The sequence below is a fragment of the Boleophthalmus pectinirostris genome, unplaced genomic scaffold (genome assembly GCF_026225935.1).
Source record: "Boleophthalmus pectinirostris isolate CB_2022bp ecotype Guang Dong unplaced genomic scaffold, ASM2622593v1 HiC_scaffold_1, whole genome shotgun sequence".
NCBI classification, from domain to species: Eukaryota; Metazoa; Chordata; class Actinopteri; order Gobiiformes; family Gobiidae; genus Boleophthalmus; species Boleophthalmus pectinirostris.
The window spans coordinates 17211032-17237508 of NW_026570970.1; the positions used below are offsets into that span (position 1 = coordinate 17211032).

Sequence of the window (26477 nt, forward strand, 5' to 3'; positions counted from 1 at the left end):
CCTTCAGACCCAGATTTGCGGTTCTAGGTCAAGTCTGCGTCTGTTTGGGCTGGCGCTCCATTTGGCCCGTGCGCGCTCCTTCAGACGAAAGCAAAGCGACAGAACAGGATGTCTGGATGTATTTTACAGAGAACTCATGCCTCAGTCTCTCCCTTCAATTCTCTCTGAGCTTTATTACAAAGGACAGACTTCCTACGGTCCCCTTCTCCAAACGCTAAAGAAGGAGCCAGGAGTGAAGTGTGGCAGTGCGTCTTTCTTCAGTCTCCTAAAAAAAAGGCGATCAACATCAAATATTTAATTTCACATCTTATCTGCGCAGCTCTGATGGCTGTAAGCTGATCCTTTGGCAGTGAATTCTCAACAGGGGGTCCATCTCCCGTCTGCCTCTGCTCCCTGCCATCAAGAGGCGCTCCAGGGAGGACAGAGCAAGGTCACGTAGCCAAAAAGAGACTCCAAAGTCCGGTTACAAGAGAGCGCTGGCCCCGGCTGCGTCAAGGTCGAGATGGATGCATAAATCTCAGCAGGACCAAAATAGCCCCCGGTTAAACTCATTAAGGTTATTGTTCTGTACACTGAGTAAATGAGAAGTTATATTTGGAATGAAATTATGTAAAATAAGCATGTCAAGGTTTTGTTAGTTATCTGGTAAATGCCTTGTAGTTATGGTTTAGGCATATTAATTGTAGTATTTCATCATTTGGGGTAACCTGTAAAGAGTAGTGGACAACCAGTGGATCTAACAGGTGGATTAAAGGGACAGTTCGGAATTTTGGACATAAGGCTTCATTTCCTAGTCAGCCAGAGTGTTGGAGACGTGTGGAGACACTTTTTTAAGTATTCCATCCAGTCCTTGTATTTGCAGAGGTCGCTGATGCTAGGCTAGTGCATGTTAATGGGCCATAGTTATCCTGCCACTAAACCAGTCTTACTCAAGCCACAAAACACCCAAAGCAAATCTATTATTGCGCCAGACTATTGATGTAAATATCTGCGTTGATAGAATAATATATTGAAATAAAACTAATCTTGCATCGCATGAATTTTGAGGGACTATTTTCTCATATATCAGTCCGCTGCTGCCAATCTTTCTATCAGGAAGTACAACTCGCTGCTGCTGCTCAGACATAAATCCTTGGTTTTACTTCTAAAATTATTCCATCAGTACAGACATTCACATCGACAGTCTGGCATAGTAATTGTTTTGCTTCGGGTGCTTTGTGGAGTGGGTAAGACTGTTTAAGTGGCAGGATAACTATGGCTATTGACATGCACTAGCCTAGCACCAGTGACCTCTGCAAATACAAGAACTAGATGGAATATTTTAAAAAGTGTCTCCACACGTCTCCAACACTCTGGCCCACTAGGAAATGATGTCCTATGTCCAAAATTCCGAACCGTCCCTTTAATTTTGTATCTTGGGAGGAAGCCCACTCAGACACAGAGAGAACGTGCAAACTCTATATAGTTTGGCATCGCAGCTATGGGAATTGCTAGATATATTAATAAACAAAATTTCAAGAGATCCTTCAAAGTGCACTAGGCGTGTAACTGTTCTGAAGGAGAGTATTTAATTTCCTGCTTGTCTCCATGGAGATATCATTACATGCCCTGGAATATTCCACAGTTTGACATAAACATATGGAGCTGGTGACGTGACAGTTACAAGTCATATCTGTGGAGAGACGAGCCTTACTCACTGTAACAATGACGTTTTCTTTGCATGTTTACTTTTAGCATTAGAACATGTGCAACTCAATAAATGGAAGATAGTGTATATGTATATATATACTGTGGAACATTCCAGGCAAAGCAAACCACAGAGACAACAGGTGGTGGATCCTCTGCTAAAAAAATAACATAGTGCACCTTTAAAATGTGTTATTCTTGTATGCCAAAACTTTTATTGAAAACATTTCTTATTTCTTTGGATTGGGTTTGTGTATTTTTATTAATTCAAATCAGCTTACGTTTTGAAAGCAGAACAGTTTTCCATTTGCCCCAGTATTGACCCAGAGACTATAACAATATCAATGCTTTAGACTCAGTAAGACCTCCACTGCCACTGCATTCTGTTTACTCGTGTAAATAACCGACCAAACACAATGGAGCTCTCAGTTCAAGAAAAGCTACAAGGCCTCAGCATAGTATTTCAGTATGTGATTTTGCCCACAGTTTTAACCATCTCCTTTAAACAGTGTGCAAAAAACCTCACCCATCACATTTCTCTTACTGTTTCTTTTAGACCGCTGCTGTCTGCTCACTCATGGACCTCTGAGTCTTCGCTTCTCCACCTACAGCCAGGTAATTATTTCTAGCACTGTCACTGCACTGGACAAAAACAGAACTCGCTCTAAATACTGAAAACTATACCACAAAAGTTTTAAATTCTCATAACTATTGGGATTCAGAGTGAGTACCGGGCGTGATGCAAGATCAACTTAGGTCAGCCTCGATATGTCAAGTGGGTGGGATTGGAAATTAATGACTTAGTGCCAGTGCTGTAAACTTCACAATCAAAAAGCACTTAAAATTTGCCCTATGGTTGCTGTATCTGTAACAACCTCGACTCTCCTCCTAAGCTTATGATTATAATCAGGTCTAGTTCATCCTTAATAACCGTGATTAAATTAGTCAAATTATGGGCGTCTGAAGTTCTTTCTCAGTGTGTTTCTGAGTCTTTAGAACTCGTAGTTGTCAGTGTGCTGTAGGCTTTTTTTAAAGTCCATAGATTTCCCTCGAGTGCAGTGACTGGGGTAGACAGGAGCTCCCCAGACACCCCCAAGACTCATGAATCTTCAAGAAATGGCATTCATACTTTTTCAGGGAGAAAGTACAAGAAGTCCCAAAATCACTGTTAAATAATTGTGGCTAAAGGTGCACTGTGTAACATTTCTGCTCGTGTATGGAAATGTTATTACTTTGTCTCGAATGTTTCACGGTATAGATTAAAGCTGTCAATCACGAGCGAAACAAGTAGAGGGACAAGCATTATAGCGCTACACTGCTTTACAATTCAGATCTGTGCAGAGTCGATCCAATTCACTAAAGGAATTACTGTATGTTTTGAGCAATAGAAACATCTGTAATGAATAAATGATATATGGTAGTGGAAAACTTGCGCAGTGCACATTTAAAGAACACATTATGCTTTTTAACATACATAGATCATAATTTTACACTTACTTTATTGATCTAAAATGGGTTAATAATAGAAAGGGGTCCATTGATTTCCTGTTCAAAACTGCAGAACTGAGAGCCTTGCCTGAACAGCCAGTCGCTACTACATTCTCATTGAACCCAGAAGCAACTGGCACCAGACAATAGAGCGTGAAAAATCTCCATCCAAACTTGAGAAGATCCAACTACAGCCTCTAATTTGTTAGCCAGACTGGCGCCACCTAGTGCCTCCGTTAAATTTAATTTCTCTCCAGCAACTAGGTCAGGAAAAAACAGAAAAACAGTCACAAAAACCCCAGAAGTGGAAGCTCGGGCAGCAACCAATCAGCAAAGAGCCATATATTCAGTATTGTCAGTGATTCCTGAGATTGAGGATTTAAAGCCAGAATAAAGAGAATGTTTGGTGAATTTCATCAAGGGGAAAGACGTTATTGCCCTTCTTCTTCCGGGATTTGGGAAAAGCTTAATATACCAGTTAGCCCTGGTAGCGGTGCATTACATACATGACTACCAAATAGCAGTGATTGGTTAAATGATAGAAAGGACTCACCTACCGTTGAGGGAATGAATTCTAACAGTGCGAGGTCAGACAGTTTCTACGAAGTGAAACCGGCTGATGAATCAGGCTACTAATTTGTAACATGTGTCTCTCAAATGTGGAAGACATCTCTCTGAAATTCTCGTATCATTCCTCTTCGTCTTTTACCTGAGATAAGTAATAGTTTGGTGTTTCAGTTGTTGGTTCTGTAAAAATCTGCCCTGTTTTTCAGTCTTTTATGTAGATTTTCTCCTTTTTTATCTGTAAGGCGCAGTTTAATTTTGATGCAAACAGACCATGCGGCTCTTTGATTGGTTAATCCACCTGTCAGTCACGCCCTCTGAAATCAGGGAGACAGGATATGGCTCCAGATCCACTCGTCTTTGTAAAGTTTTGTCAGACTTGCCTTGCCTCTTCATAGTGACAGTTCATCGTAGCAAGCAGTGGATTTTCATTTACTTTTTTATTGTTAACAAAGAGCAACGTGACATTTTTCTTACAATGGCATGAATATGAAATTTATTTATTTGGTCTGAATGATGCCATGAACTGAACAAAATTCAACCACTGTGTTTTTAATAATTTTGCTAAATGTCTAACAACTCAGTGCCAGCCAATTACAGCCTCAATAAATGTGACAATACTGAAGGATAATAAAAACTATTTCTGCTCCTACTGAAGGTGAAATCATCAGTAGAGGTCATATGAATAACTTGTTCGTAGGAAGTGAGTACATGCTTCACATCTTAAAATACTCATTCATGTGAACTTGGCCTTCTCCGGTCTATCGTTCTTCAAAAACATTTTAGCACCACCTGAATTTTGTGTTGGATTAGTCGTCAGAAACTTCCCCATTTGCTGTGTTTAAGAGACTGGCACTCATTGACATAATCTGGAGTAATTGTGCTGATGGTGATGATGCTGTCATTATGATCCTTAACCAAGCGTAAAAATCATCCGCTCCAGACTTGTACTGCGATCTTATACTTCGCAAATATGACTCAGCTGTAGCTCACTGGTTAATTATTGCACCGCTAATTGTCCCGTAATATTGTAATAATAAAGAGAGTTAATTGGGTTTGTACTCATTCTGGTGTCCTCTTAGTTTTAGGCAAATGTTGCTTTCATGTGTTAAAAGTATTTTGTTTTGTTTTAGCTCCGTAAATACGTGCCGTGAGTTAATGTGATCCGTTCATTAGACATGTTGGAGTACAGTTAGAATGTGTTGTTAAAATTGCCCAAAATGTAGGGACACCTGCTACGATTGTACAATAAAAAAGCTATTTTCTAGTGAGGAAATGCAAATTATCACATTAAATTGCTCTGAGCCAGGTTGCGTATGGCTCAATTATAGTTGTCTGAAGAACAAAGTACTTGCTAGTATCTAGTTTTTTGCGAATCCTAATTTCTCTAACATGATCTCATCTGTGCAGGTTTAGAATTGCATTTTTATAGTGACTCATATGTCAGGGGATGAATCCTCATTTGGGCGGGGACAGTACTCCCTTGCTAAATAACAATTTTTCTTTCTGGTTGCTCTTTGCCTGCTGGCTACAGTGAATCCCAAACCTTATTTTTCTCTGCTCCTCGGCTGATAACTTAATGTGGCTGCTTCTGGCAATGAAGCAAAGCCCTTTATCTATATTAACGGCCGCTTTACAATACATCACAGGCAGATCCAGTTTTTCCACTCCGCTTTGTCCACAGAAAAGAGGACCAATGGAGGAGTTACTGATGAGAAACCTTGTGTATACTAGTAGGTGCATAGGCTCCAGGATGTCTGTCTCTCTAAAGGGTGGATTCATTGTTTATTTCCTTTGCACGCTTGTTTGAGAGAGTGACAGGTTACACATGTATTCGAGTCGCAGCACACGCAGAGGTAAATGATAAATGACAATACTGAAGTGACAGCCAATCACACTGCTACATTTGTTAGGCACCCAAGAGGAATAAGTCCGAGGCAAAACTTAGCACCTTGTACATCGTGTTCACTGTCACTGACTTGAATGTAATGTCACTTACATGTTATGTGTTGGGGATGACAGCTTGTTGACTGTGAGTTTCAAGTTGTAATGTAAGATTGCTGAAGTATTAACCTTTACACTTCCTGGAGTAAACATTGCATGATAAATGTTGATAAACAGCATTTTAAGTAGCCACATGCATGAAATAAACCTGCGAGAATGTGCATTTCAGGTGTCTTTTTTAACAGATAGGTTGCTAATCCATTATTCAGCAGAATATTTTTTCATGTTTTCACGATTGATTAAACATGACATTGCAAAAGGCACGTTGATATGAGATGTTACACTAAATGGCAACCACATTAATATAAAATTAAGTAATTAATTTGTTTTTTCATTAATATATTTTGATTTATTTCCAGATATGGCAGCTCTGATTACTCAATTGATTGTAGACTATTTCATTATTATTATTACATTATTTAAGGTATTATCCATTGCCTGGTTAAAGTTTCATATTATGTAACCTTTATTTGACCAACCAATGACAGTGCATCCAATTGCCCCTCTAAATTCTTGACTTGCCTACTGCAGTTTGCTGTACTTTTCCATACATCTTACACTAAAACTTTGTATGTATTTTACAAACTCTGTGCGTCTCCCCATTGTCTCTGATCTGAAAGGTTAACTCCGACAGCTCCCTCTTGCTCCTGTGTAAACCTGCAGTTCAACAGACAGGCCCCACTCGCATGTGTCAGCAAGCTGTGTCCACGCCCCAACCATCAGCCCTGAGTGTGGAGGCAGACATCTCACCTCCAGCTCCTGTCTACTGCTCCTGTCTACTGCTCTTGTCTGCTGCCCCTGTCTACTGCTCCTGCCTGCTGCTCCTGTATGCTGCTCCTGTCCGCTGATCCTGTCTGTTCCACCTTAGGGAAAGTGCCAGCTGTCTCCAAGACGCACTCCGAACAAGGATAGAATTAAACCAGACATTCACCATGGAGCGGCAGGTAAGGCAATCACCAAGAGAATGCGGTGACACTTGATCAAAGCTACTACAAGGAACAGAGCAGTGTGTAATATAGTTCTCTGTCTTAATACAAATTGATAAATGTAAAGGGAGTGTGCTGTGGCAGATCTGCTTACCTGCCTGTATTACTGTATGGAGATTGAGGGTTCAATTCCGACAAGAGCTGACCCTATGACCCTCTCTGACTAGAGTGGAGTGGAATTTGTATTAGTTATAAAGCACAGAGTTGCTTGGAGTTACTTGAGTTTATTTTACAGTTCCATTGAGAGCACAGATGTCTTTTTCAGTCATGTCAAGACATCAGCACAGTTAAAAGCATCTCGGTTCAGTATCAGCAACATGAAATGCACAGTTTTGAATGTACCACCACCTTGCCAAATTCAAATCACATATTTCATTTTAAAGGTGCAATGCACAACTTCTCTGGTTTTCACAGTATAGATTAAAACTATCTATCTATCTATCTATCTAGGCTAAATTACAGGTCAGATCTGTGGAGAGCTGCACCTTTACATCCTTTCAGAATTTGACCATGAATAGCCATGATGATAAATGTGTCTTTAAATTATTCTGCAAAAAGTTATAGATATACCAAACAAATGACCAATTTTCCCCCAAATTTAAAAATAATAAAAGGTTTTGCATTGAGGAGATATTTTCATCCCTTTTTCTGCTACATTGGGACTGTACTTTTGGTTAGAACTTTTTCAGTCTTTTGTGCCAAATAGCTGTGGATTGGAAAATCTGGTGATTCAGTTTGTACTTCCCCAAAACATCTGGTTCTGCTGTTATTGCAAATACCACGGTGAGTTTTACAGGCTCCTTTTATTCACTAAATCATACCTGCACTGAATTTATAAACCACATTTTAGGAGGCTCGACTGTGACTGAAAATAGAGGATGACAATTTGAAAAAAAAAAAAAAAAAAAATCACCATATTTTGTGTATTCAGAGCGGTAACGGTCTGTAATCTGTTCTGAGTTTGATGTCAACAACTATGTTTTGATACTGATGGTCAACCTTCTGTTAAGATTTTCACGTGCTCCTTTAATAATAAAATTTTACAATATATGAAGTTTTGTCATGAGTTTAAGGGTGCACTATGTAACTTTTTGGTTGGGGGTCTGTTACCAGCTTGTTTTTATGAATATGTCATTGCTCTGCCTGGAATGTTCCACAGTATGACAATAAACAGCTCTACCTTACATTTATTCAATTACAGGTGGTTTTATGGCTAAAAAAAAACATAGAAAAGCAGACATTTTGACTGTGAGCAGGGTTGCCTCTCCACAGATCTGACCTGTAACTTGGTCTGGTTTGGTCTCCATGAAGATAGAACTGTGAAACATTCCAGAGAAAGCAATAATATCTTCATGAGATAAGCATTTGACGCACCCTTCACCAGAAAAGTTACACAATGCACCTTTGAACTTCATCTACTAGTGGTGCATCATGTCTTATTCTTATTTGAAATGATAAATAAACCATTGTTCTTTGGCTTAGTTTTTTGCAGCTCTGTGTGCAGCTGTGAGTGCTGTGGGCCTAGTGATTGTGACAGAGTTAATGCTTGTACCGTCGCCAATAACTGGGGGCGAAAATATGCTCTTTTGTATGTACTTTGGACTCCCCATAGCCACACCAGGAAACCAAAACATATTCTCATATCCTCAAGTTTTACCAGTATTACTTGAAAATGATTAATTCAGCTGAAACATGTTTGAGAATATACTTTGGAGGCCAAGACTTGAGTAATTTCGATTGAATTTTCCCAATAGTGAACTGGAAAATCTTAGCTAGGATGTCAAGGATTTGAAAAATGAATATAAAATGAAGTAGGCAGCTTTTGATCCATCACAAGTGCTTTTAACAAACCTCTTAGATCTACCAGCAATAACACTCTCTACAACACAAGCCTCTTATTGAGCGCAAATGAAAACGTCCTTTGGCCCACATGCAGTCGCAAACAGCTGGGTCTGTGCCCTTGGCTTTTCCCAGTCTCCTCGAATGCATCCCAGCACAACAGATGTTCAGACTTCCTCCAGTGAGTCTTGGAGAAAGGGAAGTAATAGTGATCAATGTATGCTGTAAGGGCCGCTGTGTATTGAACATTGCGTGTTTCCCTGTCGAGTTGTTTTCATTTGTGAGTGTTTAGAAGTGGTGGTGAATAATGAATTAAAAGTAATAAAGTGCAGTACTTACATGGGCATTTCTATAGATATCTGTGCTTTACTTATGTAGATTTTAAATGGATACTTTTTACTTTTACTTCACTACATTTGAGAGAATGTATCTGTACTTTCTTCTCTACTACATTATTGAAAATAACTGAAAAGTACAAGTATTTTTCATTATTGTTTTAGACCTGCTGGAAAAGCTGAGTTTTTTTTTTTTTCCAAGTTCATAGTTTGAGCAAACAAAAATATACAAAAGAAAAAAAAAATATTCAGTTGTTTCTACTGAGCAAAATTCAACCAAAATATGTGTGAATACTTCTACTTTTTACTCTTTAAGTACATTTTTAAACTGCTACTTTAACACTTTTACTTGAATGTGCACTGCGTACCTTTTCTTGTGGAGGGTCTGCCGACTGCTGGCCTGTAATGTTCCACAATAAAGCATTAAACTCATCTATCTCCATGAAGATGAGCAGAAACTAAACTAGATGCCAAGATACAGTCAGATCTGTGGAGGGGCGTCTCAGTGTATTGTAAGAATATCTGTTTTTCATGGTATTTTTAAGCAATAAAAACATTACATTGCAGGCAAAAAATCACATCCCCATGGAGACAAGCAGGAGCTGGACCCTCTACCAGAAAAGTTTCCACAGTGCACCTTTAAGTAGATTTTTCCATGTGACACTTTTACTTTTACTTGTGTAATCTTTCGCACCTCTATCTGTACTTTTACTCAAGTACTTCTCCCACGACCGTTTTTAGGTGCAGTTGAAAGTGTGAGGTGAGGACGGATATTTGTGTAGAGTCGTCACTGATCACTTGTTTGCTGTAATTATAAGGACGTGACACTGGTTTTCTCACGTTGCATTGTTCAAAAGCTGGAGGCAATTATAGAGTTCCTCTGGCACAGAATGCTACAGGCGCTCACCACATGCGTTCAAAAAAGCAGGCTGTTTTTGAGAATTTTGCAGTTTGCGGGCTGTGGTGAAGGAGTAAACATATGACACAAAAACACAACGGAGACTGCATAGAAATAACAAAAGCAGTGGGAAATCGACTATAGCTGAGTAAGTATAGCTGGGCTCAATGTGGTATCTTGAGAACAAATGCTTCTATCTGTCCAAGCCAATTCGAAGATGACTACTATTTTAGAATTTCAAAAGACTGCACTTCAATAGTATATGGGAAGTTTCTATTTTATTCACTGAGCTACTTTCAAGTTCGATAAAATGAATTGTTCTTGGGCCCGTTTGCTGATACTCACCAATGTTTGAGGTCTTATCAGTACAAGGCTCTGTTGTCTGGGTTTGTATATAGTGTTATAGCATACAAGTAAGTAATACTGATAAGAGACACGTACATTTTTGCTGCTGTTTTCTTACAGGGGTCAACAAAATGAAAAGTTTGTTTCCTTTTGCTGTTTTTTCTGATAACCCTGCCAGATTGCACTTTTATCTTGATATTGGCCAATAGTACTTGGACATCAGGGAATAAGCCCAGGTTTCCACACTACAAATATGAGAACTGATCACCCTTTTGGGAACCAGGCATGCACCATATACGGTAGAAAGAAGTGGATTAAAGGAGTGTGATGTCATCCATAGCGTTCAGCTCCAGTCAAATGAAGCTTACGAGGCTAGCAGTTACAGGAGGGAATTTGGAGCCAAGTTCCAATTTTTCAATGTTAAGTCAATTGGGACCAGAACAATTTGGAACGTGACAGCTAGTGGGTTAGCTTTTTCCATTTATACAGTCGATGGTATGCACACAGATTATTAGATCTAAACATCTCATGTATTAGCCAGGCTGGGCAACCTAGTGCCTCCGCTCAATTTCATTTCTCTCCAGTGACTAGGTCAGGAATCAAAATACACTAGACGGTTTGCAAGAACCCCGGAAATGCGAGTTCGGGCACCAGCCAATCGGAAAAGAGCCATACATTCTGTGTTGGTAACTATTCCTGAGATCCAGAATTTAAAGCCGGAACAAAGAGATTGTTTGGTGAATTTTATCAAGGGGAAAGACATTATTACCCTTCTTCCTACGGGATTTGGGAAAAGCTAAATACACCAGTTAACCCTGTTAGCGGCGCATTACATATGTCACGACCAAATAGCAGCGACTGGTTAGATAAAAAATGTACCCGCCTTCTGGTGAGCAAACAAATCCTAATGTTGCAAAATCTTCCACGAAGTGAAACTAGCTGATGGATCTGACTATTTGATATGAGCTTCAGCTTCCAATTTATAGGTACAATTTTGTGTAATCGTCATCATTCAAACAATACTTTCTTTTGACAATTCTCAATAGCTCATTAGCAATTATGTTAATTGTCCATCATTCTTCTAGACTTTTCTTTAGCTATTTGCTGCAAGGACTAAATGGGATTTTAAAAGTTACCGCAAGAAAGAAACAAATTGCAATTGTACATTTACAGATATTGTTATCTTATTAAAGTGTAGGCAAATGGCTGTCTATGGTCATAAAAAATAAATAAAAAGATTTACTGCCAACAAAGTACATAACTCAGTAACTTTTTTGCAAAGAGAACTGTGTCTCTTTCAGTTAACACAGTTTTGACCTGTATCAACACAATATTACAGACCATATAACATCCTCAAATCATCATTAGATAGAGTCTAGTGCGCATTATTTATCTTCTTGTGAAAATTGATTGTTTTGCTGACCCTTCTCTGAACCCTCTTCCAACATAGCCCCCGATCACTCAGTGGAGCAGAATCAATTCCAGGTCAATGGCCACAACAGTCCTATATGTTCTGCTGGTTAGTCATACAATAAACTAAATACAAGTCGACATTTACAAATGCACTTGCCCATACTGCATTTCCTATGTTATAATGTGAGATAGAGCATTTAATTGCAAGGGAAACACTAATCGTTTTAAAGTTGAGATAGGTGTCTAATTGGCTTGCTATTATTGAGCTTGTTTATTCTGGTGATGTTCGATTGTGGGTTGCTAAGTTATGGACAGTGCGCCTTGGGGAAGGGAGTAATTAAAATCTTGAACCTTTGCCATTATTAGGCCGGTCTATGCATTTGTTATGTTTGTGTGTTTATTGCCAAAAGCAGAGCTGGCAGTTTCGAACGTATTCTAGTTAGGAAACAATTATTAGCCCCTTAGATCAATGCCGCCCTCCTAAAGACAATGCGAAAACATGTTCAGCCAAGCGTTCAGTCAACTCTAGTCCAATTACGCCCCACCGGGTGAACAACGCGATAGAGACATCCCCTAAGCATGATCTAATTGGGGGCAGTATATTGCGTTGCGTGATTTATTCCCATGTAAATGTATATCAGACGTAGCCATGCATCAAAACCCTAGAGACTGACCCCATCTGCTGTAGGCCTGCTCTGGTGTTTTTCCATCACAAACGCGTTCCCCAAGGTGCAAATGCAGTCCCGCATATTCTGTCCATTTGCTATGTCTTTGTCTCATTGCGTAGCACTGGAGAGAGAGTTGGGAGGGAGGGGTACGCTGTGGCTGGGGTACTAATGTTGTCTGTATCCATGGAGTGACCCAGTGGAAGAGGCAGTTCCTGGTTGGGTTTTTACGCCTGCCCGAGCAGCAGTCAGCGTGGGGCGCATGAGGTTGGGAGCGCCACAAATAAGAGGGAGGAAAGAAGAGATGAGAGAGGAGGCTTCCCTGTGTTTTTGTAATAGGGTGTCCAGCAGCATTGCCAGATTGAGCTGTCACTTGGAGCTTCACCTTTCACCTGCTTTGGAGATCATAGCCGGTCACAACAGCATGTAAGTCCTGCTTCTTTGATTCGAGTTGTCATATATCGCCTCAGTGGGTAGTACTATAGCAAAAGTGGAAGAAGTATTCAATTTTCATACTTAAGTGAAAGTACAGATAGTGGAGTAAAAAACAAAACAAAAACAAAACTCAAGTACCACATGAAAAAATCTACTAAGTAATCTAGTAAAAGTATTGAAGTACCAATTTAAAAATGTACGTAATGAGTAAAAAAAAAAAACAGATTTAATAGTGATTTTAATACAGATTTGTGCTGGATTTGGTTCAGCTGAAACAACTGAAAAATTTTTTATTTGTTAATTTTTGTTTGCTCAAATTATGAACATGTTAAAAAATAAACCCCCAACCTTTTCAAACTGTAATAAATATTTTTGCTTTTCAATCCAGTTCAAAAATTTACTGTAGTGGAGTAGGAAGTACAGATGCCTGCTCTCAAATGTAGTGACGTCAAAGTAAAACGTTTCCACCTTAAAATGTAAGTACAGACACCTAAAAGTATAACTTAGTACAGTACTTTGATATTTTTACTTTGTTACATCCCACCACTGGTAGTACTACAATGACTTTTCTAGACTTTTGTATTCTGTGGCCTAAATCAGAGAAACATTTCGTAACTGTAATCAAGTTTGTATGGTAAACTATTTCTCAACCAAATGTGGCTGTGGTAAACCATGCACCGACTTGTGCGCACTGTTGCTGTGTCCTTGGGCAAGACACTCCACCCACTTTGCCCAGTATGTAAAGTATGCGACGTGTGCGTGAGTGATTGGTTGTCGTTGGAGGGCTTGATGGTGCAGATTGGCAGTCTTGCTCTTGGTGCGCTGAGGGTCTGTCACCTTCTTTTTTCTATGGAGATGTCATTGCTCTGCCTGGAATGTTCCACAGTATGACATTAAACAGCTCTACCTTACATTTATTCAATTACAGGTACCTAGAAAAACAGGTATTCTGACTGTGAGCGGGGTTTCCTCTTGATAAATCTGACCAGTAACTTGATCTGATTTGGTCTCAATGAAGATAGAAAGGTTTAATGCCGAACTGTGAAACATTCTAGACAAAGCAATAACATCTCCACGGAGAAAAGCATTTGACGGACCCAAAAAAGCTACACACTGCACTTTTAAGTCATTAGAAATCTGTGTACCACTATATTTTCCTACTATAACTATTATATGTTCTTGTTTTAATAATATTTATGCCAAAAGTATCCCACAGGAAACATTATTAGAGATCTAAAATGTACTACAGAGAACAATTTATATTCAAATACTATCCTATTCCACCTTTCTTTTAAATTAATTCGAAGTACCTTTTTGGGAAACACTTGAGTTTACAGCATTATTACTACTATTGCTTCCAGTTAGCAAAAGTTTAGGATTCCAGTAGGATTATAGTCAAAAAGAATAAAAGAATAATGCAAAGACTGTTGGACTTCTTTATCACATTATATACCTGGACTTTATCTTCAGAATAGGATATTGATTTTTTTTTTTTTTCTTTTTTCTTTGGCTGAAACTTTCTAATTGATTTGAGTTGTTCTTCATATCTCACAACAGCAAATAAAGCTTTAATCCTGGATCATCACTGTGATTAGGACCCACAGCACAAACACATAGTTTTCCCTGGCCCATTCCTGACCTTACCTGAAAACCAAATCAAAATAAGACTGTGACCTTTTCTCTAATGTTGTTTGGAGACAGATGGGCAACCAAACAAGCTTATTACGAAGACTGTCAAAAGTATGACCTTGTTTATTTTAGTGTGGTTCATTTTGTAATAAACCAGGCACAAAAGAACACTCAGGATGAAATTTGAAGTAGCAGGAGCAATACAAAGAAGGACCATCTAGATCTAGGCCTGTCACCATAATTACAGTATCGGCTCGTTGTTCAGTATATAGACGCTGGAACAATATGTTTTGGAGCTCAGTATTTACCTTTGCAAAAGTGGAGAGTTTTTTGTTATTTTAGTTTTAATCATAGACTGTATAAAGAAGTGGACTAAGCGAGTGCGACGTCACCCATAGTGTTCAGCTCCACTCAAATGAAGCTCGCGATGCTAATGATTTTTTTAAATGGACAAAATAGCAAAATCATGATAATGGATCAGGATCATGCAGAGCTGGTTAATACGAACATTTTAAGACCAAAATGACGAGGCTCACCGCAGCAGTTACAGTGAGAGGGGCCACAATATTCGAATATAAGTGGGAACCAAGGTCAGAAGGAGCCAGAAAAGCCCACATGCAAACTTCTTATTTGGAACGCGGTGGTTTGCGCATTAGCTATGTCCATTTCTATATTCAGTCTACGGTTGTAATATGAGATTGTAATATAAGATTTGAGCTATAGCAGGTTAAATGAAGTCACTCTTATGGGTAATTATTGGTTCATTCTGCATTTTATTTTTGCATTTCATTCCTATTAATGATACTGTCTATTTAAAAAGGGTTTTCTTGGATTATTTTGCTTTATTTTAATCTTAAAGTAGTTTCAATATTATCGCTTATCACAATATTTCTCTGTAGCAATCATGCTTCAAAATGTGTTATCGTCACAGGCATAGGTCCATCAATACATTGGCTGCATTTATGTTGGTTTGAATGCTATTGTGTCTTAATTGGACGCGTGTAAGATTAGTTTAATTAGTGTTGCACACCCATGACCTAATTCTGTGCATGTTCAACTATGGTTTCTGCACAATGTATATCTCACGCTATCTTCTTTGTTTTATGTAAATGAGCGTAATAATGGAGGCACTGGGAGGTGAAGCATGGCCCTGTCTCGTGATGACAGGTAACAAATGACTGCTGTCCCTTTGACAAATTCTCCGTCTCACTGTTACTGATTAAAGTTTATTTAGCATCAGATTGCAGCCAATTCTTATCTGGTGCCTCAAGAGGGCTTTTCTGGTCCCCTCTTTATTCCATTTCTAACGCTCAGACTGTCAGCCAACAACACAGAGATTGCCTCTAGCAGGAAATGGCCTTATTAAAGATGAGAGATGCATATTTACTATTTGTACTGACTTATCTTTACTTTTCAAGCCCTGTGTTTGAATGATAAGCCATACAGAATGCACAATGTAATGTATTCCTTTAGCAATTATACAATAAAGACTACTGAATTACTGAGAAAATGTGATAATTTTCTCATTCAAGACTATTTAATTGTGGCTTCAAGTTATTATTTGTTGATTGGAAAATTACCATTTTTATATGTCTATTCTTGTTTTTTTTTTCTATTCTCATCACAGAAATACATAATGAATCCAAATCGCCTCTAACAAACTGATATATGAGTGAAAAACTGTCAGTGTTTGTATGTGTGGGCCCTGCAGAAATAGGCTAATTCAAACGGCCGATGAATTGTAAAGAGAGATAGGAGACTCTTGATGCATAATGTAGAAGTTTATTTTCCATAAGTACACTTTGGGGTAGGATTGTCTATTCATAGCAAAAGAAAAGTGGATAAAAGTTTTAGAGTTAAGACGTTAAGACATTTTGCTGCTCATACACTCTTTTGTCCATTTGACAGATCTGAATGTTCTTTTATTATAGATATTACAGCAAAAGTGTTCTTGGCATTAGATTGATTTAGATTTTTTAAGAGACAGAGCATTGAACTTACAAAGTAAATATGCCAGAATTAACACATTGTCTAGTTTCTATCTATGGTCCCTGGCAGTCTGGATACTACAGATACTTTCTACAGTAAGTGCAATGTCACAATCACAAATGACAACAGTATGTCTGTGGCGTGTTCTATTCAAAGCCCGTAGTTGCAGTATTAGAATGCTAAAATTTAAAACTCAATTTCGATACTATGAAATATGCGGGAGTCCCAAAACTCACTCACTAGCAAGGACCATGACACAACAATGGAATACGATAAAGATGTTTATTGACAGTGGACAGATGTAATGGCTGGGGGGAGACTCAGGGTGGGGGTACAATCTCCAATCCAAAATGGTCACGCAGCTGAATCAGACTTCCCCCCCCCCTCCCCTCCCCTCCTCGAAGATGACGTCTTGGGACTGAAGGATGGGCGAAAGATGTCAAGAGAGCTGACGCGGATAGTATTGTCGGGATAGGCCATATAAATAGACCTTCTGGGTAACTGAAGGCGTGTTTGAGGTAAGCTGTGATTGGCTGGAGAGGAGGTTGAGGCGTGGTCCAGCTCCTGAATCTCAGTTAATCATATTAACTGTGATAAAAAAAAAACACTCTTTCTTTAGACAATACAATGTGATTTTTGATCTTAAATCATAGTACCTTCTTTTATATTACCATGTGACCTTATATCTGTGTAATCTCTCAGTGATCCAGGTAGGTTCCATAGTGGTCCATGGACGTATGTTAGGTGCTCTTATACTTGCTATGAATGACTTATTAATATTGATACTTGTTCAAACGAGTATCTAGTTTTAGTACAGTTTAGTAACTTATTTTTGACTTTTTACAACCCTACAATTAATCCTAATACACATAAAAATATCAGAAAACCACTATTTAACTCAACCAGCCACTTTTTCTTTTTTTTTTATCCAGAATTGCAGCCCTGACATCCAGCTTCCCTCTTCCAAGACATAATTGTATTTATTTCAAATAGTAAACAATTTTATTCTTTCTTATGAAACCTCTTTGTCTTTGAACTGCTGAGTCTTAGTGTTGGTCTGTGTGTTGGAATATATGTGCTGTGTACGTGTGTGGTTTCAGACACGTCTTTGGCCCCGGGGCTGTGGCGGTAACACTTTGTTCCTTACTGCTGGTTATTGGACCAGTGTCATTCTTGTAAGGCGGGGTGTGGGAATTATGTCAGCTGCAATAAGATGATGTCTGTCACTATTGAGGAAGAATAATGTGTTATTTGCATGTTAAAGTTATATTAAGCAACACTGACTCTTGTGAGCTTTTAGTTATTTTAGAATGTTGTTGCCTCATTGAAATCATACTGGAGTTGTCACGTGTCCTAATGAAGACGCAAGTTGAAACGTGTTGGCGTTTGAGGTGAAATAAAATTATAGCACAGCATATCAGAGTGAGAGTGCCTTGGATCTCTTCTCTCATCTAGTAAGTCATTCTACCCACTTGGGATCTCCGAAGAGCACCTGATTGTTACTTCACTTAGTGGTGATCCAATGAGCCCCAACTACATATATTTATTTGCATGCTTGGAGTTGTGTTTTGTTTCATTCACACATGTTTGAGTAATCCTCTATTATTAGTCCGCCTACATCTCCAAAGCTCAAAATGCTCTGTTCCACCTTGTGATGTCATGAAGGGGTAGGTTTCCATGTTAAAGGTGCACTATTTAACTTTTTTCAGGGGGTCCGTCACTGTCTTGTGTCTTTGAATATAACTCTGCTTAGAATGTTTCATAAAAATTCAGAAATATCTAGAAAATTCTGACTGCGAATGGGGTTGCCTCTTCACAGATCTGATCTGCATCTTGGTCTGGTTTGGTCTCCATGAAGGTAGAAAAGTTTAATACTATACTGAAACATTGCAGACAAAGCAATATCATCTCCATAAAGAAAAGCATTTGATGGACCCTCCACCGGAAAAGTTACACAATGCACTTTTAACAGCAAACTTTTACCTTTTGTTCAGTAAAGATTTGGAATTCCCGGTCTGAAATGATCCAGTCTAGTGGAGGTGTATCAAGTTTAAAAACACAGTGGAGCTCTTCCTGTATTACCACGTGACATTACAAAGTGGAGTGTTTTCATGTTGAGAGAGGAATTAGCTGCTTTTGTGGCTTAAATATGAGTGAATGAAACAAAACAAAACTCTAAGTATGTTTGTGATGAGGAAACAACATAATGACCTAGATAAGAAAATATAGGCCCTTTTAAGTTTCTCTGCCTCGCAGATTGAGACAGCCAATATAAGTCGGCTTTGCCTAATTTGCCAACAAATTCACTGTTGGGAAATTTAGTCATGGTGAGAATTAGCCCTCTTCAGCATTGTTCTGCTAACAGTCTTTACAAAACGCTACAGACTTTTTGTGGATTGGCACGAGATGTTTTGAAGGAAGTGGAGAGTGACAGACAGCAGCGGGCCCGACTGAGAAACAAACAAGCTGTGAAGGAGAGGAGAGCTGAGAGGGTTTTGCCAGTGAAAAGATTAGAGTGGCATTTGGCTGCGACGCCAAGATGCATAGTTGCTCCTGTCACGCCGCCATGGCAACCAAAGATTCGCGCTTTCCTCCCCAGTGGCCCCGCTGAGTGTCCAGACTGCACCAAACGGCCATTTAAAGATGTCGTAATTATTCAAATTGACCCGGAGCCATGGCCAGCCATTCTTTAAGTAGAAATATCTTCATGATGAGCTGTTTTGGTCTCATTGTGTGAAAGTTTTGAAAGTTATAATTTATCCGTTAATCTCAAACAAAAACAACTGATGAGTAATCGTATTGGTATTAATGACAAGGCTTAAAGTGCTTAGACACTTTGCGAGCTATGGTACTTACTCACTAAACATTTATCTGACTGACTAGGTCTGGGTAGTGTAACTATAAAGTAAGGCTGCACTTGAATTTAAAGGTGCACTGCGCAACTTTTCTGGTGGAGGGTCCGCTACTTACTTGTCTCCATGGAGATGTTATTGCTTTGCCTGGAATGTTCCATGGTCTGACATCGTGTAAGCGCTTTGTGTTGCATTTTTTTGTATGAAAAGCACTCTGTAAATAAAGTTTGATTGATTGATTGAGTGATTGACATTGAACATATCCATCAAACATTTATTCATTACGTGTGTTTCTATTGCTCAAAAATACAATAATTCCTTCTGTGAAAAGGGGCGACTCTCCACAGATCTGAACTGTAATGAAGTGTAGTGCTGTAACCTGTTTGTCTCCCTCGTGATCGATAGGTTTAATCTATACTGTGGAACATTCTAGACAAACCAGTACCATTTCCAGGGAGACAAGCCTCCACTAGAAATGTTACACAGTGCACCTTTAAATTGCTATTTGCATTGCATTGTGGAAATTGCATAGGGGGCCCGTTCTACAGGAAATCAAACTCTACAAACTTGTCCTAATGTATGGGGTTTTTGTATTAGCTTAGCACCTACATCCTGTTTACACTAATAACAGTGATCAGAAAAATTACAGTTAGATCGATTTTTGATACTTATGACAACCCTGTAATTAATACTATGACATATAAAAGGAATAGATAAACACTATCTAATTTAACCAGAATTGCAGTCTAAACATTCAACTTTCCTCTTGCAGGACATAATTTTATTTATTTCAAAGCAAAATACTAAACAATATGTATGGGATTTTTGTATTACTTTAGCACCTAAATTCTGTTCACATTAGTAATACTGGTCATAAAAATTACAATAAGATTTTATTATGGGAGTACTACCTCCTCAGTATTAATGTCCACTGCAAGGTCTCTGTATCTTCTTTATCATAACAAAATAGAGCAGGTTTAAAGGTGCCTTGTGTAACTTTTCTGTTGTCTGGAATATTTCACAGTATGGCATTAAACCTTTCTATCTTCATGGAGACAAACCAGACCAAGCTATAAGTCAGATCTGTAGAGAGGCGACCCCGCTCAGAATGTCAGAATGCCTGTTTTTCTAGGTATTTTTGAGCTATAAAACCACCTGTAATTGAATAGATGTGATGTAGAGCTGTTTAATGTCATACTGTTGAACATTCTAGGCAGAGCAATTACATACCCGCAGAAACAAGAAGGTGACAGACTCTAACTGAAATGTTACACATTGTTCATAAACACCTTTTTACCTGATATATTGATAGTATGTATGCCAAATGTTCATTCTTCTCACCTCCTAAATGTGTGAAGAACTAAGTTTAATTGTCTCATTATGAACTTAGCATCCTTAGGTCTGCAGCGTTGCTTTTTGTCACAGAGTGCACTTGTTCCCCCTGTGGCCAATCAGCAGCATCTTTCCTGGTTGTTAAAACAGCAGCCGATTCCACACCTCGTCATCAGAGGTGATTGACAGCGTCCCAAAGGAAGCCGAGGTGGGTGAGGGGAAGGGAGACAAGGGGGGGGGCATTTACCTCCCATGCTCTTTCTCTCTCTGTCTCATGGGACTAAGTTAATGATCCAAGCCAAAATCATACAAAGAGCCTGAGAAGTGGGTGCGCGGCTGAAGCGTTTGGAGCAGTTTTGGGCTCGCTTTAGAAAGGGATTAGAAGAAGCAGAGGGGCTGTGTGAGGGGAATTTCAGAGATAGCGGCGGAGAGGCAGTCGGAAAAGTGAGAAGCTAAAAAGGAGGTTTGTGAGGAAAGCCACTGTTTTTTTTTATATAAATCTTTCCCCCCCTGGCTTTTGCTTGTGTCTTCATCTGTCACCAACAGCATGGACTGCCTGCTGCAAACTGGGAGGTAAGTTCTAACTGTTCCATTGGGTGACAGTCAGTGCTTTTAAAGTCTAGAAAAGTAAATTATAGATGGCATATACAATGGCACAATAAGTAGTTGGAACACAATTCTTAGCAATTACTCATGTTTTGTGTGGTTGAGTTTTGCTATATTCTGAGATATGGACCAAAGTGTCTGTCCAAGACACACTTTATGACCCCTGTAGGAAAATAAGACAGTGGATTTAGTGGACATCACTGCACAGGAACCTTTTTCCTAATCTAAGACAGACTTGTGATGAGGAATTCCTTTCTACCCACTGTTGATGTTTTGGTTGGATTTAACCTGGAACTTCTTGTAATTAACCCAGCAAGCTGACTAAACAAACCAACTAACTCAGTTTGAATTTTGAAATTTTAATTTAAAGTTAGTTTATTACATGTTTGTACCATATGATCTGAAATTGCTAGCCACCCAGTCAGTCATGAAGCCTTTGATCATTTCTAAAGGTTGTGGTTAGAAGTATTTGGAAAACTATATCTCAACAATCTTGACGGTTTAAGCTGAAAGCTGTTGAAATCTTTGAGATGTTTCACTCATATCTACAACTTAAAAGTTATAGAAGATTTACTAATACTAATAATTTAAAAATAGTTTCAAATCTTAACAAACTCTCAGGCAGTATGACATAGATAGGTGTCCAGTGATACATGTGTTCATTGATTGACAGTGTGCAGTGTTTTTAAAGTTCAGGAAAGGTGTATACTTTATAGATTTTCTTGATAACCACGTGCAGTCAATAGCTGGAACAAAATTATCTCTGCAATTCCACCAGGATTGAACAATTGGCTCTTTTACAATCTTTTAACTTTTTTACTAAAGTTACTAAGTGTTTACGCAGCACTTTTTAACGATTATCTTTACACCCAGACAACGCCCAAATCAAAGCCGTTTCCATTGCTCTTTCAATACTTTAATTGAAGGCCGTGGGCTAAACTGAAACTTGAGGAGGCTTGGCAAGAGTTTGGAGTTAATTCAAATCAATACCTGTGCTCGGTGCTGCTGCCTGGCCACATAAAAATAACATCTGTTTAACACTGTATCCAAAATAGAAACATGGTGTGTGTGACAAGGTTGTGTCAGGTAATAGGCCCATAAGAATATAAGAATGAGTGAGGAAATGGATTAAACTTTATGGGATCTTCTTGGGTTTGGATGGCAGTTGTCCGCACATGTTTGTGTTTGGGAACATTTTTGATGGTGCCAAAAGCTGGAGAACAGATGCCAAAGGAAACTTGAGACAACTTTCAACACTTTCTAAGTCAACATCTTCTGCCACAATGCATTCCTGTGTGCTTTTATGTTTGGAAATGTAGCCACAAAGAAAACAAAGATGTCATTTATTGTCAAAATTAATCTTAGGGTGTGACATTTAGCCTGTGATTATGTCATAATAGCACTTTGTGTGCTGTGTAGTGTTAAAATAAAGCACTAGTACATCTATTTAAAATTGAAATTTATTTTACATTATTAATAATCATTTGCCATTTTTACTTAAAGGTCTTATATTACACAGAATTGAGCTTTAAGCTATGTTATAATTCTGTTACCTTTGCTTTGTTTCATTCACACATGTTTGAGTAACTCTGCATTATTAGTCTGTCTTCTCCAAAGCTGTTCCACCTTGTGATGTCATGAAGGAGTAGTTTTCAAGTAAAAGGTAAAAACTACCTTTTAGCATTTGTTCAGTAGAGATTGCCATTTCCAGGGCTGAAATTATCCAAATGATTCTAGTGAAGATGTATGGAGTTTAAATACACAGTGAAGCACTTCCTGTATTACCATATGACATCACAAGTTGGAACAGAGTGTTTTCCGTTTAAGAGAAGAACTCAGCCTAAATATGCAGGATTTATGTGAATGAAACAAAACACAACTCCAACTGTGTTTTTGGTCAATAAACAACATTATAACTGATCAGAAAATAGCTTAATATGGGTCCTTTAAGACATATTTTACACAGTTTGTCCCTCTTCTGAGAAATAGTGGATTTCTACTGATTTATATACTTGACAACAATGTTTATGTAACTTTTTAACCTTTGTTAATCATCACCTATTTTCAGCTTAAACATGAACATGACAGTGTTTTGATTTCCAATAAGTTCAGTTCACAGCATGGTGGGTAGGCTATGTTGAGGCAGTGACCCGGAAATATTCCCACACGTGCAGGTTCTCCTATAATCATTACTTTAGCTCATGCACTCGTTCATTAGTCAGATGGATCAAGTGTATTACTATGTCACTTTTTTCCATTGTAGTTGATAATAGCTCTACTGTTCTATGGTATCTAGTGTCTGGCTTTTCAATATTTGGAATTTCGACATGACAAAAATCTATTGTTTGTAACTATGGCAAAACTCCATGTGCTCATAGCCCCGGGTGGTTCACTGAAACAGCCCTAGTCCAGCCCCTCCCTGCTCTCATTGGCTAGTGTAACAATTTACAGCCCACAGTGTGTGCATGGGATAGGTACAGTGGTGAGAGAGGAGAGTTGAGAAGGGGCGGAAAGTTTCGATCATCCTTTTGAGTTCGATGCCGGCATTGACAACAGGGTTAGAGGGCCAAAGACACTGGAAACCCTATAGCTGCTCTGGGAGTTGAAGTAGTTTTGTCGGATCACCTTTGTAGATCAGCGCTAACTGACAAATAGCTCCTCTCCACGCCTGTGTATGGATGTCACCATGTCCCAGGTAAGTCGAAGGTAAAGTCTTTGTCAGATTTATGTTTTTCACTGTTCTCTTTCTAAATTTTTTTTCTCTTCCTGACCAAAATAGTGAGTCAGAGTGCGTTTCAAAGCCTGCGGGCCAGGGCTGTTTTCAAGAGCAGGGGTTGTTTGGCCTTGTTTTGAGCGCATATTCCTTCATGTTTAGCAGCACATAATACTAGAGGGATAGAGTGACTAAATGTGAAGTTTCTGGGAATTTTTTAATAATTGTTATGCATGGAAAAGACGAGAAGTAGTTGGACCTTGGTTGAGCTATTCTTTGAGTCTTACACTTTTTAAATTGAATTTCTTGAAACTGCCATATGTATTCACAGTTTGTGTATAACTTAGCATAATATTTGCAATTTATATAACCTTGACCTAAAGATATACATACCATTCATTCCCTGATAAGATAGCAGATAAGGAACTCTTGTCTTGAAAGCTTCCAGTGTGTTGATTTATTGCTTTAACATGGCAATAAAATGTCTGAGCCTTACTTTTGAGTAGGTGGTTTCCCATACAACTTGTAACTCATTCACTCATAATACATAACATGCATCCACCCCCACTGGCTTTGATCAACAAGTGTGACAGTTTTATTATTACATTGGAAATAACTCATCTGTTTGGTATTCACATTTCTTATTATTCTCATCTATATTATCTGTCTGTATTTGAATATATCTGTTGTTAAAACCAGCTAGTATTTAGTACTTTCTTTAGTGTTTGGTACTTCTTACTACCACATAAGTTTTGAAAATTAACTCATCTGTTTGGTAGTCACATTGTTTATTATTTTGATTCATATTTCAATGTATATGTTGTTAAAACCATAGTAAACCAGCTTGTGTTTACTATCTAAAACTTGCAGTACTCTTTACTACCACATGATGTCTCTCTTCTAATGTCCTTGATCCAGATCTACCCAGCCAACTTGTCTACTTCTTGCTGGGGCATCAAATTAACTAATAATATCAATAGGGATAGCACGTGTAGCTCACATTTGGCTTTCTGAGGGTTTTGGCATATTTTCACAGCAGTTTTATTGACGTGGGCTGAGGATTTGAAAGCGAGTGAATTCTTGTGGTAGTGGGAAGGATACTGTTTTCCCTCAGAAGCCACATGCCAAGTGTGCCAAGAGGAAATGAATCTGGTGGAGCTTTCAATTGGACAACCGTCACCTTTTTCCTGTTGCTCAGTTGGCAAGTTAACTTGCAAAAATAAACATGATAGCTGTGTTTTAAAGGTGCAATGTGTATCTCTTCTGGTCAGAGTTCATCACCTGCTTGTCTCCATGAAGATGTGAATGCTTTGCCTAGAATGGTTCACAGTCTGGCATTTCGCTTATTTATCCATCAAGTTACAGGTCAGATCTGGTGAGAGGTGACCCCCCTGTTTACAATAATAATGCATTTTTGTGAGGTTTTAAGCAGTAAAAACAGCTGTAATTGAATAAATATAAGATAGATCAGTTTAATGACATACTGTGGAATATTTCAGGAAAAAAGTAACATTTCCATTAAGACAAGATGGTAGCGGATCCCATACCTGAAAAGTTAGATTTAGTTACTTTAGTTAAGACTGTATGTCTCCTGTCCTATACCTAGAAGACCTTTTAACTAAAAGCTAGTTTGTATTGGCATGATGTGTTCTGGACTATTTTTAAAATAAACACACATGCACAGAATTCTTACAAAATAACTTCAATGTAATAAGAGTCCATCAGCTGCTTTTCTCCATGTATATGTTATTGTTTTGGCTAGAATATTCCACAATATTAAACTCTGCCTACATGGAGACATAAAAATAATTATAATAAATAATATATTTTATTTATATAGTGCTTTTCAGGACACTCAGACACTTTATGAAACAAGTATTAAAACACTCAAAAGAGCAAGCTAGACATCCGATCTGTGAGAGGCGACCCCAGACGCAGTAATGATAATACATGTTTTCAAGGTATTTTAGACACCTATAATTGAGCAAATTCAAGGTTTATATACTTAAGACTGAAGTCTTATAGACTTAATACTTAGGGCAAAATCCATACTGTGAAACATTCCCTTTCAGCAGCTCAATAACATCTACATGAACGCAAGCAGGTGGCATACCCCCCACCAGAAAGGTTACACAGTACAGCTTTTAATGAACACCAACTATCTTGCCACCCCTGGATAACTGGATAGAAAAATACAGCTTATTCAAATCTAGTCGTATTACAGACTCCCATTGCATCGTCAATGCCATTAGCTTATATTTTTGCATTAAAAGTTCAAAAAATGTGCCTGCAATACACTAGATCACGCCTTACTTAATATGCGATGTGTAAGTTATGACAGCCCCTAGCTCCATTGTGCATATATTAACTGTAAATTTATGCTTACTGCTTTTTAATTATCTGATATAGACCTAGTATATGATTGCTTTACTCTGCCAGTCTGTCTCTCTTCATTTTCCACTAATATGGCTCATAGTGCGGTGTAATAAAATGCCCTTTAATTGTCGCCAGCGCGTGCCAGGCCGCTCTCCACTAATGCAGTGATGTGTGCAGCTGTGGATCAGGTAGTTTTCTCCTGTAATCAGATGACCAGTGGAGCCACAGTTGTAAATGGTTTTAGTCCAGGATCTTGAAGAGCCAGCACCAAGCCACCAATCGGTCACACTGGTGCCTCAGACAGGATTAAGAATAAATATGG

At 38.6% G+C, this 26477-nt stretch overlaps 1 protein-coding gene across 2 annotated transcripts in view; it reads left to right on the forward strand.

Annotated features, from left to right (window-relative positions):
• The first annotated feature begins 6643 nt into the window (after positions 1-6643).
• Positions 6644-26477, forward strand: part of mid1 (midline 1) — a 43148-nt gene continuing 23314 nt past the window's right edge. The window contains exon 1 of one of the 2 annotated variants that reach the window (XM_055150366.1): positions 6644-6686. The gene's annotated coding sequence lies outside the window, so the exon portion shown is untranslated. Of the gene's footprint in view, positions 6687-23571; positions 23762-26477 lie in introns of those variants that run through there. The other variant, XM_020939156.2, reaches the window with a different exon arrangement.